Source organism: Gobio gobio (assembly GCF_949357685.1).
Source record: "Gobio gobio genome assembly, chromosome: 25".
NCBI lineage: Eukaryota > Metazoa > Chordata > Actinopteri > Cypriniformes > Gobionidae > Gobio > Gobio gobio.
The window spans coordinates 37767477-37787166 of record NC_137121.1 but is presented as its reverse complement, the minus strand read 5'-3'; the positions used below and the strand labels follow the sequence as shown (position 1 = coordinate 37787166).

At 39.3% G+C, this 19690-nt stretch overlaps 1 protein-coding gene across 3 annotated transcripts in view; it reads right to left on the bottom strand.

Moving 5' to 3' along the window:
• Positions 1-17199, bottom strand: part of LOC307121508 (uncharacterized protein) — a 44387-nt gene extending 27188 nt beyond the window's left edge. For 2 of the 3 annotated variants that reach the window (XM_079809111.1, XM_079809112.1), the window contains exons 1-2: positions 16952-17199; positions 16231-16305 (exon numbers count right to left, since the gene is read on the bottom strand). The gene's annotated coding sequence lies outside the window, so the exon portion shown is untranslated. Of the gene's footprint in view, positions 1-13788; positions 13829-16230; positions 16306-16951 lie in introns of all 3 variants that reach the window. The other variant, XM_079809113.1, reaches the window with a different exon arrangement.
• Between the last annotated feature and the right edge of the window lie 2491 nt (positions 17200-19690).

The window sequence follows — 19690 nt, the reverse complement described above, 5'->3', positions numbered from 1 at the left end:
ACCCCCAAGATTACTGTTATAAACACGAGCCGCGTCTGAAAGGTAAAGGGGGAGGGGTTGCTGTAATTTATAATAATATCTTCAGTATTACTCAGAAGTCTAGTTTCAAATATAATTCCTTCGAAGTTTTGGTCTTTTATGTAACGTTATGTAGTGTACATGATAAACCCCGTTTAACATTTGTGTTAGCTACTGTATACAGGCCACCAGGGCATAATACCGACTTTACCAAAGAATTTGGTGATTTTCTATCAGAGTTAGTACTGGCTGCAGATAAAGTACTAATTGTTGGTGATTTTAATATCCATGTAGACAATGAAAAAGACGCATTGGGAGTAGCATTTAAAGACATTCTAAACTCTATTGGAGTTAGGCAACATGTGTCAGGACCCACTCATTGCCATAATCATACTTTAGACCTAATAATGTCACATGGAATAAATGTTGATACCGTTGAAATTCTGCAGCAGAGCGATGACATCTCAGATCATTACCTAGTATCATGTACATTTAATTTAGCTAAGGCTGCAAAACTGTCCCCTCGCTTCAAATATGGCAGGACAATCACTGCCGCCACTAAAGATTGCTTTTTAAATAATCTTCCTCATCAGTATCATCTCCTCATTATCCCAGATAGCTTAGAAGAACTCGATGTTGCAACAGAAACTATTGACTCTCTCTTTTCCAGCACTTTAGACACAGTTGCTCCCCTGCGCTTAAAGAAGATTAAAGAAAATAGTCCAATACCGTGGTACAACGAGCACACTCAGGCCCTTAAAACAGCAGCCAGAAAAATGGAGCGCTGCTGGAAGAAAATAAAACTAGAGCTTTTCGCAATTCGTGGAAAGAGAGCATGATCGCATACAGAAAGGCTGTAAAAACTGCTAGATCTGCTTATTTCTTGACTCTCTTAGAAGAAAACAAACACAACCCTAGTTCCCTTTCGAAAGGGAACTCGCGCTGCGTCAGCTTGATGTTACGGGGAACGCCTCCAGCGTGACAGGTGTCTGAACTACTATCGAATCACGGCAATCCTATTGACCGGCGACAGCCTATGATGTCATCAAGGTGCGACCAGGAAGTATATAAGGGCGCCTCACAAACATGACACCGCTTTTCCGTCTTCAGGGACTGTTTTGTCTGAATTGCTTCAGGTAAGGTAATCCAAATTCATTATTATATACACACGAGCTGTGTGTTTCTGCCTGGGATCAAGAGCATGCACAGTCAGCTTTTATCAAGCTGTTTGTTTGTTTGTATAATGTGAGCGTTTGTCAATCCGAGATCGCTCTGCTCTCGTCTGATTCTCTTCCTGAGGGAAGAGGGTCTGGCATCCGAGACCGATGATGCAGTCCCGCTCATGCCGAGGCTGTGCGCGGACGCACGTCATGGGTTTCCCGGATAGAGCTCGCTAAATCGTCACGGGAAGGCATTCTTTCCTTTGACGATCTGGCGGCTGACGAGACTTGTTTGCAAGTGCTCTAGGGATGGCTGTGAGAAGGAGGATTAATCTTCTCAGCCATCCCGACTGTGTATGCTGAGCCGATGAATGTTATGAAACGCGCTGCAGGCGGGCTGTGGCCGCCATGTTGCCGCATTAGAGGAGAGGTCGCTCGTATTGGATTAAACGATCGATTTCTCCCCAGCAATAATCATCGGCTCAGTTGGGCTTTCTTTTCTTCCTGATCTTCCTATTTAGATCGAGGGGGCATGGAATAACCTATATTCGGCTCATATTCACTGACATCAGCGGTATGTCGCTGATGGCAGGAGGATAGGAAAAGGAGAATCCCTTTGTGTATGTGTCGTCGCCACCGGTTAACGGGATGTTTTCAATCTCGCATCTGGGAAGCTGAGAGCTCCAACCCTGCCACCTAAACGATGTGTCACTTTAATGGCAGGGCATACACGGCAGCAGGTCAGCCTGGTGAAACTTCTTACACCATGGCAGTGTTTCATATGCTCCAGGCCGGTTTGCTGAGGGATCTCGATCAGGGGATGTTTCCCTGATGCGGTGGTTGCGCAGCAGGCGGAGACTGGGCCCGAGGGCCAGCATCGCGGAGGAATAGCGCATTTGGCAGCGTCTGAGGACCTGCATACCACTGAGATCCGGGTCCCAGCCAGGCGGGAGGCGTCACGGTCCGAGGACCGGTGACGGGGCCCGAGGGCCAGTATTGCCTCTCGCGCGCCCCCCCACAGTCGAGGGTAGGGCACAGAGAGGCGGACTCCCGGCAGAAGTAGGAGCTGTGAATCACAAAACGCAGTCAGCGTTCATGATGGGTCTCCTCCCTGAGGGTGAGTTAAGAATGATATTGACCCTCACTCGTCTTCTTCATCTCTCCCCAGTCGCTTCTTACATCCGGCCTAGGTGGGTCCGTGATGATGTGCTGAGGCCCGCCTGGCTGGTCTGTGAGTGCGCCCCCTCTGGCCCATGGTAGTGGTACACCTAAGCATTCATGTGAATTAAGCTTGTGGGTGGATATCATGGCGCGCCGCAGGTGAGCGGGTAAGCCCCCTATAAGAGGGAAAAGAGCCTTGGCTTTCTAGGGATTACGGAGGCGTCCGCTAAATGCGTTGGCGCCCCGGGTAGCTATTCAATAAGTGAATTAGTTTTTTAATATCCCTAATGTAAGCCTCTTCTCATGTAGAGTCGCCCGGTCAAGGCCCGCCCCCTTCTCTGCGTTCTGGGGTTTTTCACTAGTAATGCAGGTTGGTGCTGTGCAGAATTGATAGCGACTTAGCCAGTGGTCGTGGGGCAGGGTTAGGCCATCTTTCTTTCAAGTACGAAGAGACTGTATGCGTAGCTCAACCCTGCCCTCCAGAGCTAGTTTCTTAAAAGCCGCCAGTTTTTGGCAGGCTCTGGCCCTGTTTATATGTCCTGGCCAGGTGGCAGTACTCCTCTGATAAGGCAGGGTAGATTTGAGTATCCCACTCCTAGCTCTGTATCATTCTGCCTCACCCATGGCTCGGGTTGAGCAGCACTTCGTAACCTTTGTCATATGTTGGTTTGGTAGTGAGCTCCCTTGAAGCCAGAGCATTGCCATGGCTGACGCCCTTGCAGTAATGGTAGACCGCTTTTAAGCTAGGTCCTTCATGAGGTAGGTGGCGTACATGGTACCCCCCCCCCCCCTGCTTAGGGGGCCAGGGCGTTGTTTTTGCCGAGTACCCTGTCATGAGTAATGTAATTAGGTTCCAGAGCTTGTAGGCGCTGCTGGTAAGACTGCACTGTCATACAGTAGGCCCTAAAGTAGGCCGCTGGGATGGATTAGGATTGTGAGCAGCCAACTCGGGCAGTCGACTCCGGGTCAGGTGGTAGGCCTCAGTAGGTCTCCTTGCGAGTGAGTCCCGACGTTGGGGAGGTTAGCGATTAATAGCTGCAACCTAGATAGGAAGTCAGCCTTGGAAAGTAGGCCTTTTGCAAAGTCGGCCCCTTTTGATTGCTATGTGTTTACTCCCCAACGATGTCGGCATCAAGTAGCAGAATTACCAACTAATAACCTTTCTTTGTTATCTTGTCAGCCAGCATAGAAGCCGCTGTCAGTCCAGGAGTTATAGCAGCCAGTTTTTCATGCCTGCCACAACAGGAAGCCGTCCCCGCAGGTTTGGTGTAAGGTAGTAGGCCCCGACAGGCCTCCCTGAAGATGGGCTCCACGGTCGCCAGTCACCAGTCGACCGTGACAGTCAGCGTGGATTGCGAGCAGGCAGCAGGCCCCTTCCAGGCCTCCCTGTGGCTCGCCACCGGGTAGTAGGCCTCACCAGGCCTCCCCTAGATGTGAGTTCCTGACCGTCCCTAGGGGTGAGCCCCGGGACCAGGATGCCTTTGGCAGCAGGCATGTGGGATTGCCAGGTAGTAGGCCTCACCAGGCCTCCCAGAAGGTTTGCCATGGGTAGCAGGCCTCAAGCCGGGCCTCCCCTGATGGCACGTCCCAAGGTTTCAGTCATGTGGACTAGCATGGACTGTTGGCAGGTGGTAGGCCTCACTCAGCCTCCCTGTGAGCTCGTTACCGGGCGATAGGCCTCACTAGGCCTCCCTGAGGGGGAGTTCCCGAGTCAGGATGCTCGGGCAGCTAGCATGGCCTGCTATTAGGTAGTAGGCCTCTCCAGGCCTCCCTGAGGAGACGAGCTTCTGTTTTCCAGCTACTTTGACAGTGGGTTTCGACTGCTATCAGGTAGCAGGCCTCACGAGGCCTCCCTTCAGCCGAGTTTCCGAGTTTGGTTTCTCGAGCATTTGGCATGTACTGCTATCATGTAATAGGCCTCACTAGGCCTCCCTGAGGGGTTGGGTTCTCAGTTCAAGAACTGTTTACTGGCATATGTTGACAGATAGTGGGATCTGCCCCTTATTTGGCAGCATCTGAGGATGGTCTTACCCTAGCACGACTGAGGTCGCTTCTGCTACTTGGTTCCCATGGGAGGGAATTTAGCCTACAACCTGGCTTACCTACCGGGCAGCCCCTTTTTAAGCTCCCCTCTCTTCGAGGGTCGTCTGTGAGCCCGAAGCTGCTTGGGCCTGATCAGATGGTCGTAGGCCCCTCGCGAGGCCTCCCAATTAGATCAGCTTATAGGCCAGTCTGGCCTCCTGAGTGTTTCTACTTGATAATAGCTCAGGAGATTCTAGGATCGAGCAGATTAACTCCCATCGCTGGCAAGGGTAGAAAGCGCTATGCTGAGTGCTGCTCTCCGGGATTCCCGTCTCTGAGATCCGGTCTGAGGAGGACACTGCCATTCTGCAGTCCCTTGGACTGGATGCCTCTTCAGGAGGCGAGTATCCAGAGGCTCTGTTCTCGAACAGACAAGGATGGCCCGGCCGAAGTGCCCGTTGAAAAAGGCACCAAACTAGGACTCCTTGGCGGCGTTAGTGGCTGGCTGGGGCGCCCTAGGGCCCCACTAGCAACATTCCCTTAAAGGTGCCCCCTTCCTTTGAATGGGTTGGATCCAGGCCTTTGAGCGGCCTGAATAGGACCTTGTGCAGCCGCACTAAGGTTCCTGACAAGGCTTATAGCTTGGCCTATGACCATAGGGAATGCTGTCACTGAGGGGGAGTGGTTCAGGCATTTCTTTTGAATTTGCTTGTCCTGACAGTTGTCACTGCCAGTGGGCATGCACTCCCCTCGGCATGGCGGCGTTGGTATTTCGTTCCCCGTAGCGTCAAGCTGACGCTGCGCGAGTTCCCTTTCGAAAGGGAACGTCTCCGGTTGCGTATGTAACCTTGGTTCCCTGAGAACAGGGAACGAGACGCTGCGTCGCTTTGCCATGCCTCAGGGCCTGCCTGCCAAACAGTCCCTTCAGACGAAAAAGCGGTGTCATGTTTGTGAGGCGCCCTTATATACTTCCTGGTTGCACCTTGATGACATCATAGGCTGTCGCCGGTCAATAGGATTGCCGTGATTCGATAGTAGTTCAGACACCTGTCACGCTGGAGGCGTTCCCCGTAGCGTCAAGCTGACGCAGCGTCTCGTTCCCTGTTCTCAGGGAACCTAGGTTACATACGTAACCGGAGACGGTTTTTATTCGACACAGTGGCTAAATTAACCAAAAATAAAGCTTCAGCTTCTGATGGTTGTAAACAGCACAGTAGTAATAACTTTATGAACTTCTTTATGTGTAAGATTGACAATACAGAGCATTGTAGTGTCACTGAGGAAAAATTACACTCATTCACTGCTATAGGAGAAGAATTGGCTAAACTCGTTAAATCATCAAAATCAACAACATGTATGCTTGACCCTATACCGACTAGGCTATTAAAAGAGATGCTACCAGAGGTCATAGATCCTCTTCTTAATCATTAATTCATATTTGTCATTAGGAGATGTACCGAAAACTTTTAAGTTGGCTATTATTAAACTACTTATTAAAAAAAACCCAACTTGATACTACAGAATTAGTCAATTACAGGCCAATCTCGAATCTACCCTTTCCGTCAAAAATACTTGAAAAGTCAGTGTTTTCACAATTGTGCTCCTTTTTAGAAAGAAATGGTACCTGTGAGAACTTCCAGTCAGGATTTAGACCATATCATAGTACTGAGACTGCTCTCATTCGAGTTAAAAATGATTTACTCTTATCATCCGATCGTGGCTATATCTCTCTATTAGTGTTACTCGATCTTAGTGCTGCATTTGATAGTATTGACCAAAACATTCTTCTGAATAGAATTATGTTGGAATTAGTGGAACTGCATTGGCATGGTTTAAATCATACTTATCTTACTGTTATTAGTTTGTAGCAGTAAATGAAGAGATGTCCCACCGATCACAAGTTCAGTATGGAGTACCACAGGGCTCAGTGCTAGGACCGTTGCTCTTTACCCTGTACATGCTACCACTGGGAGATATCATTAGGAAACATGGCGTTAGTTTTTACTGTTATGCTGACGATACTCAGCTCTATATTTCTTCATGCCCTGACAAAATTACCAATTCACAAGATTAACCCTTTAGGCGCCAGAGGTTTTTTCCTAAAACGTTAGATTTTGACATCTTAATTTCAAAAGGCTATATCTTAAAAGTGATAAAAGATAGACTTTCTGTGAATTATAGAAATATTAAGGATGACCCAAAGTTTATGTAGGGATTACATTTTCCCATCTAATTTGCATATTATGACTTCATATGGTGGTGGTCACCTTGGATTATGGAATTTTCATGAAAAGTCACATATTTAAATGATAAAAGGCAGCACTTCTTTCCCCCCAAAATGTCCCTCACCTTCTGTATGCTATATTGCACAATACTGAATGCTCAGGTAAATTGTAAATAGTAAACAAACTGTGTAAATCGTTACTAATAAATGGTAGAAACAAACCGAATGCATGTAACGGTTGGCCTTTTGCTGTAGAGACTTTCCATTTATACAGTAGGCACTCTGATTCCATGTATGGAGCACATGTATATTATTCATATGACACACAAACACAAGTAGACAAGACCTGTTTAGTTCAAAAGATCACTTGCCATGGCAAGGCAGAGATCATGAGTGACATGATGAGACAAGACGAGAGACAGACGGGCGCGCGCGAGCCCGCCGCAGTGTGGACAGTTCGGACTACTGTCATTGTCATTGCGACTCCCCAGCCTGCCTCCACGTTACCCCTAACTGTATTTGCAATACACGATTCGTGGTTCAGCTGCGCGAGACAAACGCTGCCAGTGTGAATGCTAGGGATGAAACGATTACCGGTTTCACGATAAACCACAAATAAAATGTAGTGACGGTTAGTAATATCGTATAAAATTTTATTATCATTAAAACCGCGTGTGATTATCACGATTGTGAAAACTCGCAGACAGCGTCAGTCTGGCGCAACGCACCGCTGTTTTTTGATTGAGAATAAATGGCAGAAGGCATTGACAGCACTCGGGGGATTGTTCAGCCTCTAAAAGGACCAAATCTGAGGTGTGGTCATATTTTGGCTTTTACAAAAGTCCTGAGGGAAACTTAATCGTAGATGGTCACCCTGTCTGCAGAACATGCCAGAAGAAAGTCGCTGTAATAAGGGGAACACTTCAAAACTACGAACGCAAGGCAAGTGGACTTTGACCTCAATACCAAAACTACGTCTGGCAAATTATAACGTGAAGCGAATGAACAAATTCAGACAAGAATAGGGTGACATTTAAGGGATAATACTCAGGGCTTGACATTAAAGGGTTAGTTCACCCAAAAATGAAAATTCTGTCATTAATTCCTCACCCTCATGTCGTTCGACACCCGTAAGACCTCCGTTCATATTCGGAACACAAATGAAGATATTTTTGTTGAAAGCTGAAGGCTGAGAAAGGCTTCAGATAGGCCTCCATTGGCATTCAGTACATTTACACTCACAAGACCCATAAAAGGCACTTAAAATGTCGTTACAAAGTCCATCTCACCACAGTGACTCTACAATAATTTTACGATGCGACGACAATAGTTTTTGTGCGCAAAAAAAAATCAAAATAACAACTTTATCCAACTTGTTCTTGTCTTCCGTGTGTGCCTCCACGACGCATGCACGAGAATATGAGCAGATCCGGCGTTCGGACACATGACCCAGAAGAGATTTGTTTACGAGCAGAGGAAGACGCACGTATCTAAGCTGTTGAATTCTACATTGATCGTGCTTTAGGTCTCAGCGTAGTTCTCAAAATGGGGTTAAAGTGTGCATTTCATGGATTCCCGAACCCCGGCGCTACGTCATATTCTCGCGCATGCGTCGTGGAGGCACACACGGAAGACAAGAACAAGTTGGATAAAGGTGTTATTTTGATTTTTTTTTGCGCACAAAAACTGTTGTCGTCGCATCGTAAAATTATTGTAGAGCCACTGTGGTGAGATGGACTTTGTAACGACGTTTTAAGTGCCTTTTATGGGTCTTGTGAGTGTAAATGTACTGAATGCCAATGGAGGCCTTTCTCAGCCATCAGCTTTCAACAAAAATATCTTCATTTGTGTCTGAAGATAAACGGAGGTCTTACGGGTGTCGAACGACATGAGGGTGAGTAATTAATGACAGAATTTTCATTTTTGGGTGAACTAACCCTTTAACAACCGCCATTTGCGGGTGTAGCGTTATTTCGGCTGCACACTAGTCACTCTGGCTGTAGAACTTATTATAGTCTTCTCAAAAGCCATCTCTTATAATTGCGTTGCGCATTATAACCACTCACACGTGTTTCTATTGAGTTTATGAATGCTATGTCTCATAATCAGAGGCGTTCAGATTCGCCAGAGTTTCGTTCAGAGCGCGCGCTCAACTCTACACTCAAAGCAGAATAAACGTGTGCTGTATGCAGGAGATTCACTCATCATACAGTGGTGTACTGTTTTTGTTCTATTTCAGCAGCGAAAATGGTTTTTAAAAAAAACAGCAGAACCACAGCGCATCTGATATGACTGGCATAACGCTGGTGAATTTAGGGACCGCCTCTAAAGTTACATACAACATTGGTAATGTTATACACGTTTCAAACTTCACTAGCATTTGAAGAGAATGACAGTCATAAAACTGACTGTAAAGTGTTCATCTAGGTGTCAGGTATGATGCACACATTTTGATATTTAATAAAATAAACTGTCAAATCATATGAAAATATGGATGCATTATTTCACTAGGATACTGTTTGGGCTCTAACACAAAATATGCTAGATTTAAATGCATCATTTCTGAACACTGATGAGAATATTGCTTGAGAATATATTTACAGAGATAATATTAGAGATTATATTTACGAAAAATTATTATTATTTATGCGTTATGCGTTGCTATTGACGACGACCATTAAGGAAGGAAATCCCACAGAATCTAGCTTAAAAAAGTGCTTAGAGCTGCTTTAGTTATTTGTTGTTTGTTGAATTTCAAATATAAAACTTGTTGAAATGTTTTAAGTGTGTGCATTTGAACAAAACCGTGATAATATTGATAACCGTAATTTGGGTCACTATAATCGTGATGTTAAATTTTCATACCGTTTCATCCCTAATATATATATATATATATATATATATATATATATATATATATATATATATATATATATATATATATATATATATATATATATATATATATATATATATATATATATATATATATATATATATATATATATATATATATATATATATATATATATATATATATATATATATATATATATATATTATTCGTTATTAACAAAACAAATAAGCAAATGACATACACCGCCTTATAACACATAAATGAAATAATAGCCTACCATGAATTTCCCCCTCAAACGAATGCTTTTGTTCATTACCATTTTTAATGAAAACTCAACAACAAAAAATTTGTACAGTGAAAAAAATCTGCGTAGGCTATTCAACTTTATACTATATATATATATATTTATAATAATAATACGGATGACATAAAATACTCACACTATAACAAATAAATAAAATATCTTTGGAAATTCCCCTTTAAAACCAATGCTCAGTTTGTGGCAGGGAGCCATGAGTTCCTCTTGAATGTTTTAACTGGGGTTAGGGCCTTAAATTGGAGTAAATAAATAAATCTAGGACAGGGACAACTAATGATGGATATTATCGAATTTACTGCAAATGCAGATAACAAACATAATATTGCACTTTTGTCACACAGAAATGCACTTGACAGTAATCCACTGATTTTGAGCTAGGATACATTAAAGTGAATTTACTGCTTTTGAAATCTGTCATCATTTACTCACTCTCATGTTGTTCCAAACCTGTATGACTTTCTCTCTTCCGTGAAACATAAAAGAAGATATTTTGAAGAATGTTGGCAACCAAACCATAGGCTATACCATTGAATAGCCTATTGTATGGACAAAAAAAGATTTTCTTTTATGTTACACACACTGTAAAAAATTTTTTTTTTACAGTTTTTGCCAATACATTTTACAGTGTTTTCCCTGTTTTTTTAAATGACAGAAATGTTTTATTAAAATTACAACAAAAAACTGTTTATTGACATGTGTAACATAATTTAACAAAGAAATTCTGTATAAATAGAATAAACTACATATCTGTTTTTAACAGATTTTAAATGACAATTTTAACAAAACTAACCATAAAAATAAAGTTTTTTTATTATTAACCTGCTGGCCTCTTTCAACACATGAAATACTGTAACAACTGTGTCAATTTCTGACACCCCTTAGCTTGTCACAGATTATCAGAGATGTGTTAAAAAGAGAGATATCCTAGTTGAAAGTATATTTACTTTAATCCGTTAATCCGTACAGGTAGTTGCCAAGGGACCATTCAAATAAAGTGTAACCAGTCCATGTGCTATGACTACAACTGCTTTGTGGACTAACAAGGTTTTCTTTTCTTTTTTGCATGGACAGTCCATGTTGTTTACAATTGTTTATGTTCCTGATCATTACCATACCAATTTTTGTTTTCAGAATGCCCTATTCTCAGTTTATAGAATAAACTGACAGAATTAATATACAATATTTAGCTAGTCTCTTTGCCTTCAGTATGCATTATAACTTTGTAACTTAAGATTTTAAAACAAGTAAAAAAAATAAATAAATAATGGACCGTTGCAATTAAAATAATAACATCCGAAAACCAATGCAAAATAAATATTACAAACTTCTGTGTTCAGCAAATAATTTTCAGGGCAAGAATTTTTTAAGCCAATCAGAATTGACACCTCTGCTAAGTGGGGAGAACGCTATGGGTGGACGCAGAAAGAAGCACGCTACGTGAAAGAAGTAGAAGGCGGCAAGCTGGTGAACTAATCCTGCTGTGTCCGAGGAAGCAACACGTGTGAGAGGTAACGTCAAAACTATTTACTGACGCATTCAAACATCCAACGCAATACTGACACTTAGCTAGAGTGTACATTAAGATTGACGACCGAAAACGTAATCAGATGTTACTTTAAGCTTAAATTGATCTGCAACCTAACTAGTGTTAACGTTACCTAAACGCTGTTTCACGTAGCATTTCTAAGGACATTATATTTGTGTTAGCTTGTATTTTTGTGGCCGTGTCTATGTGAGGCACGTGGCTGCTAACTAAAGTTGACCACTTGTTAGCAACAGCTTTAAAATATGCCGCGCTAATACTTGTTAAGTGCATTAACTGGCCCAATACATCGTCAAAAATGTAACGCCGGATCTGCGTCATATTCTCGCGCATGCGTCGTGGAGGCACACACGGAAGACAAGAACAAGCTGGATAAAGGTGTTATTTTGATTTTTTTTTTTTTTTAGACAATAGACCTAAAACTATTGTCGTCGCATCGTAAAATTATTGTAGAGTCACTGTGGTGAGATGGACTTTGTAACAACGTTTTAAGTGCCTTTTATGGGTCTTGTGAGTGTGAATGTACTGAATGCCAATGGAGGCCTATCTGAAGCCTTTCTCAGCATCAGCTTTACACTAAAATATCTTCATTTGTGTTCCGAAGATGAACGGAGGTCTTACGGGTGTCGAACGAAATGAGGGTGAGTAATTAATGACAGAATTTTCATTTTTGGGTGAACTAACCCTTTAACACTGTTTGTCGAAACACATCACAGCCATTGTACACACACTTGCTTAATGGGAGATACTTAAAGGGAGAGTTCACCCCAAAATAAAATTGTCATTGTTTACTCATACTCATGTTGTTCCAAACTTGTATGAATTTCTTCTGTTGAACACAAAATAAGATATTTTGAAGAATATTTGTAACCAAACAGTTGATGGAATGACTTCCATAGTATTTCTTATAATATTTATTTTTTTCTCCATACTACCGAAGTCAATGGGGTCCATCAACTGTTTGGTTACAAACATTCTTCAAAATATTTTTTGTGTTCAACAGAAGAAATGAATGAATACAGGTTTTTTGAACAACTTAAGGGTGAGTAAATGATGATCATTTTATTTTGGGTTGAGCTATCCCTTTAGATGTGTTCGTGTCACATCTCTTGCTGTTTAAATACTTTTTATATGGTTTAAAAATATTATGAAAAATGTTTGTAGCACTATATTCAAGTGTATTTCTGTCTTCACAGATGCCTTTTCAGGATAAATCCAGATAGGGGGACCAAAGTGGAGAAGAAGCCATCTAAAAAAAACAGCAGTCCTTAAATCCTAAGGTTCTTTCATTGATTACAAATATTGCAAACTTTGAATGGAGAGAGTAGACAGCATCTCACATACCTGCTTCTTTCTGTTTCATACACATCCAATTTGCTTGTATACTATTCTGTAATGTTTATAGGGTTCTTTCTGCTTGCATTTTTTTGTGGCTGACTGTTATCTTGAGTGAGTGAGCGAGCGAGCGAGCGAGCAGTATATTGGGTGGTGTTTTAATGTTTTTTTATTTATTTATGCAAATTGTGTAAATTTCAAAGTACTTTATACATGGTTTAAAAAAAGCTGTCATTCTCACTGTAAAGACTGTTATGGAAAAGTTGGTTAGTTTTAACCAAATTAAGCAATGGAGAAAACCAGTTACATTTAAAAATAAATAAATGCTGCTAACAATGCTAAGTGCTTTGTTAAATGTTGATCACAGGATGTACAGTATTTGCAGACAACAAATAAAACAAAACAAAAAAGATTACTGGTTTTGTTTGTTTTTTTAAAACAAATCTTAGTTATTTTTTGCAGTTTAACAGTATAAACTGCAAAAAAAGTTTAAGTACTGTTATAAAAACAGTGTGTGTATATATATATATATATATATATATATATATATATATGTATGTGTGTGTAAGTATCTGTTCTTAAACTTTTTTTATCATTCTTTAAAGAGATTTTTCTGTGTTTTAGAGGTGTAGGACTGTATTGTAACAATTAAAGTATGCTAAAAGTAAAAGATTTCATGGTATTATGAGGAGATTTTTGTGTAGAATAACAGTAATAAACTTTACTTATAGGATAAGAAATTACTGTTTTTTTACAGTTTATCTATGTTTTTTTCCTGACAGTATTTTTCTGTTTTTAAACAGACATTTTCTGGCGCCCCTGCTGCCAGAAAATTACCGTTTTTATACAGGTTTTTTTTTTACAGTGAAATTCATTGAGGTTTGGAATGACATTAGGGTGAGTAAACGTTCACATGTTTTGGGTGAACTATACCCCTTTAAAAACAATAAAAAATGTTCGAGAGTTAACACCTAATTTATATAACACACTGATATGATATCTATCTTTCATGAGGTTCTCATTGAAATAACATTTTGTTAAATTTCATTCGATCTATTAAAAAGTTCATAAAACATTTACAGAGAAAAAAGCTTTGTCCTTAAAGGGATAGTTCACCCAAAAATGAAAATTGTGTCATCATTTACTCACCCTCAAGTTGTTCCAAACCTGTATGAGTTTCTTTGTTCTGCTGAACACAAAAGAAGATAGAGTGAAGAATGTTTGTAACAAAGCAGATAGAGCAACCATTGACTACCATAGTATTTTTTTTTACTACTATGGTAGTCAATAGTTGATCTATCTGCTTGGTTAGAATGTTACAAGTGTGAAACTTGTGTCTGGGTCTTAAAGGGATAGTTCACTTTAAAATGAAAATTCTGTCATCATATACTCACCCTCAATTTGTTTCAAGCCTGTATGAATTTCTTCTGCTGCACACAAAGCAAGATATTTTGAAGAATGTCAGTAACCAAACAGTTAACTGGTCCCATTGACTTCCATAGTAAGAAAAAATATATATACTATGGAGGTCAATGGGACCAGTTAACTGTTTGGTTACTGACATCCTTCAAAATATCTTGCTTTGTGTTTAGCAGAAGAAAGAAATTCATACAGGCTTGAAACAAATTGAGGGTGAGTATGTGATGACAGAATTTTCATTTTAAAGTGAACTATCTCTTTAAGCGCACATTTTAATGCACATCGTCTCAAACAAAATCAGCACAATGGACAGCTCTGTGATCAATGAACGACAACGCTTTTTGTTCACGGAGCGCATAACACATAACAGTCAACTGCATTGAAGGCATGTTATCAGATCAAAGAGATTTGCATTACAATTTTTTTTTCAGCCACATACAAGATTTGTATGTGGCTAAAATGATTTAAAATCATACATTCAGATTTAAACAATAAACAAAACTTATTTAAACATTCACGTCATTTGAATATTAATTTTGAACTTTGAATAACCGCCCATATCAGTGGGAACAATGAGGACGCGCTTTTGACGCGCAGAGGTGTTCGATGCGGGGCTGCACTGCAGAGAGAAATAAACGCAAGTCGTCCTCCACCTGCAGCCTTGATCTGTATTTATTTTTAATCATGGTCAGTGCGGAAAACCCACACTCACTCAAGTAAGTGGAGGTGAAGGGGATTAGGACTTGCATAGCCTTAGTGGAGATCTGAGGGAACTCGCTCTCCACAGACAACCAGAAACTTGTAATCGGCATTTAGTCTCTGCTTCAAGTCCACATTCGAGCTGAATAAAATTTAAAATAAAAAAGTTCGATTTCGTGCATTGATTTGTATTAGTAGGCCTACACTAGTCTTTTCTGTCTGTGTCAGCTGCAGAAATTAAGTTGAAGATCGCCATCTCCGTATTGAAGACGCCTAGCCTACAGAGAGAAATGCACATCATGGATTACATTGAGTAACGTTAGCTAGCCTATTTCTTTTCGTTTTGAATAGTTTCGTTTAAAGAAATGTAAAGCTTTCTTAAATATGTTTCATGTCTATGAGGCATAAACTGAGTTTCGATTAATTTATAATAAAAAATTAAAGAGATATGAGATATAAATTTATGATGCGCTCCAGTTCACGCGTGCAATGTAATTGATCGCGGCTATATTTGCTTCTTATTTATTCAATCCAGGCAATTTGTTGAATAAACATTTATTAAAATTAAGATACAATTTATACAAAACGAAATTCACTTTAAACTAAACGAAATTCACTTTAAACTAAAAGTCTTTTTTACAAAACGAAACTTAATGAAGTGGTCAATCATGTCTGACCCACTCCATGTCCCCGATGCATCCTATCTTACTTATGGTGTTCACTTTTCATAATCAACATATAGATGGAAAAAAATAACCTAATATTTTAACATATGAAACTAAATGCGCTTATTTAATGGCTACAACACATATAGGCTATTAGGCACATTCAAGTTCATTCTCCAATTAATTTTAAAATGATTAAAAAAAATAAACATAGTCAACACCTCAAAAAAATTATTGTAGGCCTATTGCAGTTTTTTCTAAGTACAAGAAACACTCTTTCTGCGTAGAGTGTTTGTGTTGAAAACAGGTGCCATTCATAAAATCCTTCAGTCTCGTTTGTACCACGACGCAAGAATCCCGCGTAGCTTTTACCCAGACAGTATACCGCGACGCGAGTATATGGTTTATTTTTATTTTTTCTTCACGTCGCGCCTCACCTATTGAAAACCGCTGGGCTATAGTAAACTCTCCGTGGAAGTTGAGAAAATAGTTTAAAAGGCTAAGGACGACTTTTTTTTCACACGAAGTGCCATAGTTTTTATTGTTAATAACTACTAATCTGGGCATCGGGAGCAGTGGGCAAAACGGTGGCGCTAGGATACTTGTTTCACCTGCTGCTATGTATCTTATTTGTTAAGAAATAAAACACAGCATACATGAGAAATCTGCACATTTTACCCCATGAATACATTACACTTTAACCCTTTTTTGTTCAAAACAGTCAGTAACTAAACTGAAGGAAACAGTATCAGAGGGTACAAAATACTTCATAAACACAGTTCAAGAGAATATAATGAGCAAAACTCACTCTTATTGAAACTCTGAAGCACACAGAAAAAGCTCAGGTGGTAGCCGGCGATCTCACTTATCGCTGTTCTCCCCTCTAACACAGTATAAAGAACAACAATTACTGCATGTTCCATTATATATATATATATATATATATATATATATATATATATATATATATATACATATATATATATATATATATATATATATATATATATATATATATATATATATATATATATATATATATATATATACGTATATATATATATATATATATATATATATATATATATATATATATATATATATATATATATGTGTATATATATATATATATATATATATATATATATGTGTATATATATATATATATATATATATATATGTATATATATATATATATATATATATATATATATATATATATATATATATATATATATATATATATATATATATATATGTATATATATGTGTATATATATATATATATATATATATATATATATATATATATATATATATATATATATATATATATATATATATATATATATATATATATGTGTATATATATATGTGTATATATATATGTATATATATATATATATATATATATATATATATATATATATATATGTATATATATATATATATATATGTATATATATATAAAAACAGTGTTTGTTTTTTTAACCTTTTAACAACTTTCATAACATTTTACATTAACTCACGCTCAATCTCCGTTGATGTGGACTGAATTCCCTCCCGACTGGAGATCTCTCAATGCAGGAACACAACACTTGTATAACGGCGATTTACACAATCACACGATTGTCGTCACCACAGGTATACAAGTCAACATTAAACTGGAAATGTTCTCTCTTTAACAGTTTTATCAACTATTCTTCCTCTGTGTAACTGGCGTTTCTCACTGCGCTCTCTCAGTCTGACACTCGCTCACTCTCTCTTCCCTTTTATCAACACATTCTCACACCCAACTCGTCACATATGGACGCTTGACCCGGACCCCTTGTCGTCACTTTTCAACGAACTGGGCGTACCTTTATCGTCAATTTTCGACGTGCAGGGTAGTCCGATAGACTTCTATACAGGGCTGGACTGGTAATCTGGCATACCGGGCATTTTCCCGGTGGGCCGACGCACTTTGGGGCCGATACAAGGTTATTTATTTATTTAATTTTTTTGCCACGGACTGGCCCATCATGCAGGGACAGCGTCCCATTGGTTTGTCTTCTGAATTGACAGGCCAAAGCGAGAGAGACCTTCCCTCCTCCATAGACTGTGTCCATATTAGGCGATGTTTAAAAATTTGGGCGCATGAAACTGCAAAAGGCGAATATCCGCGCAACAGCGCTGCCGCGGCCGAACGTGCGCTGCGTTTCTGCTGCTCTATGAAGTGATGAACCGGCACTTTGACTCCGAATGTTGTTTTATACAATCGTGTGATATGGGAACATTAAAGGTTCTGTGGTGAATCAGCTGAAAACAGCCGCGACCATGTAAATACATCACGAGGTAAATTGGAAAACAGCAATACACACAACTACAAACTTGTCACTCTAGCACAACCAAATTCAATAGTTTATTATTATTTATTTTTGAAACCATATAGGCTACCTATGATTATGAGGAGCACGATTTTACCTGTGACTACCATGCCCATACAGTTAAATGAAACTGACCTACAGTTAAACTTAGTTAAAATGTCATTACACTCAAAAAAAAAAAGGTTCTATATGGCACCAAAAATGGTTCTTGGCTCATAATCAGAGGGGAACCTTTTTTAGTGCTATATAGCACCAATTTTGGTGCTTCAGTGGTTCTTCAGAAGTTCTTCACCAGTTCTTTGACTAAGGTGCTATATAGAACCTCTGAAGAACCGCTGAAGAACCACATGAACACATAGCACTAAAAAAGGTTCCCCTATCATTACGAGCCAAGAACCATTTTTGGTGCCATATAGAACCTTTTTTTTTTTTTTTAGAGTGTAGTGTAATTAAATTATAATTCAACAAAACAGCTTTAAAGCCTGGATCCCATGCATTAAAGGGATAGTTCACCCAAAAATGAAAATGATGTCATCATTTACTCACCCTCAAGTTGTTCCAAACCTGTATGAGTTTCTTTGTTCTGCTGAACACAAAAGAAGATATTCAGAAGAATGTTTGTAACCAAGCAGAGAGAGCAACCATTGACTACCATAGTAGGAAAAAAAATACTATGGTAGTCAATGGTTGCTCTCTCTGCTTTGTTACAAACATTCTTCACTCTATCTTCTTTTGTGTTCAGCAGAACAAAGAAACTCATACAGGTTTGGAACAACTTGAGGGTGAGTAAATGATGACACAATTTTCATTTTTGGGTGAACTATCCCTTTAAGGACAAAGCTTTTTTCTCTGTAAATGTTTTATGAACTTTTTAATAGATCTAATGAAATTTAACAAAATGTTATTTCAATGAGAACCTCATGAAATATAGATATCATATCAGTGTGTTACATAAATTAGGTGTTAACTCTCGAACATTTTTATTGTATTTAAAGGGGTAGTTCACCTAAAACATGTGAACGTTTACTCACCCTAATGTCATTCCAAACCTCAATGAATTTCTGTCTGTGTAACATAAAAGAAAATCATTTGAGTCTTTTTTTGTCCATACAATAGGCTATTCAATGGTATAGCCTATGGTTTGGTTGCCAACATTCTTCAAAATATCTTCTTTTATGTTTCACGGATGAGAGAAAGTCATACAGGTTTGGAACAACTTGAGAGTGAGTAAATGATTTTAAAAGCAGTAAATTCACTTTAATGTATCCTAGCTCAAAATCAGTGGATTACGGTCAAGTGCAGTTCTGTGTGACAAAAGGGCAATATTACGTTTGTTATCTGCATTTGCAGTAAATTCGATAATATCCATCATTAGTTGTCCCTGTCCTAGATTTATTTATTTACTCCAATTTAAGGCCCTAACCCCAGTTAAAACATTCAAGAGGAACTCATGGGCCGGATGGGCTGGATTTGCCAGGGCCGAATTTTAGCCCCAGTCCAGCCCTGTTTACCTCACACTGCATTTTGATGAGCTCCCTTAAGAAACATTTGAATATTCTGAGCTGGAATGTGCGTGGTTTAAATTATGTTGTTAAACGATCTAAAGTCTTCGCGCATTTGAATTATTTACACGCAGATATACTGTTTCTACAAGAGACTCATATTAAGCATTCCTGTGCTCACAGACTTAGATGTAGATGGATAGGCCAAATGTACCACTCTACTTTCTCTTCAAAGGCCTGTGGAGTGTCTATATTAATTCGCAAGAATATTCCCTTTCAACATTTGACCACTTAACAGGATAGCAATGGTCGTTATCTTATTGTGACTGGCACTATTTCAGAAAAACATGTTACATTTGTGAATTTATACGCTCCTAATTTCGATGATCCACATTTTTTC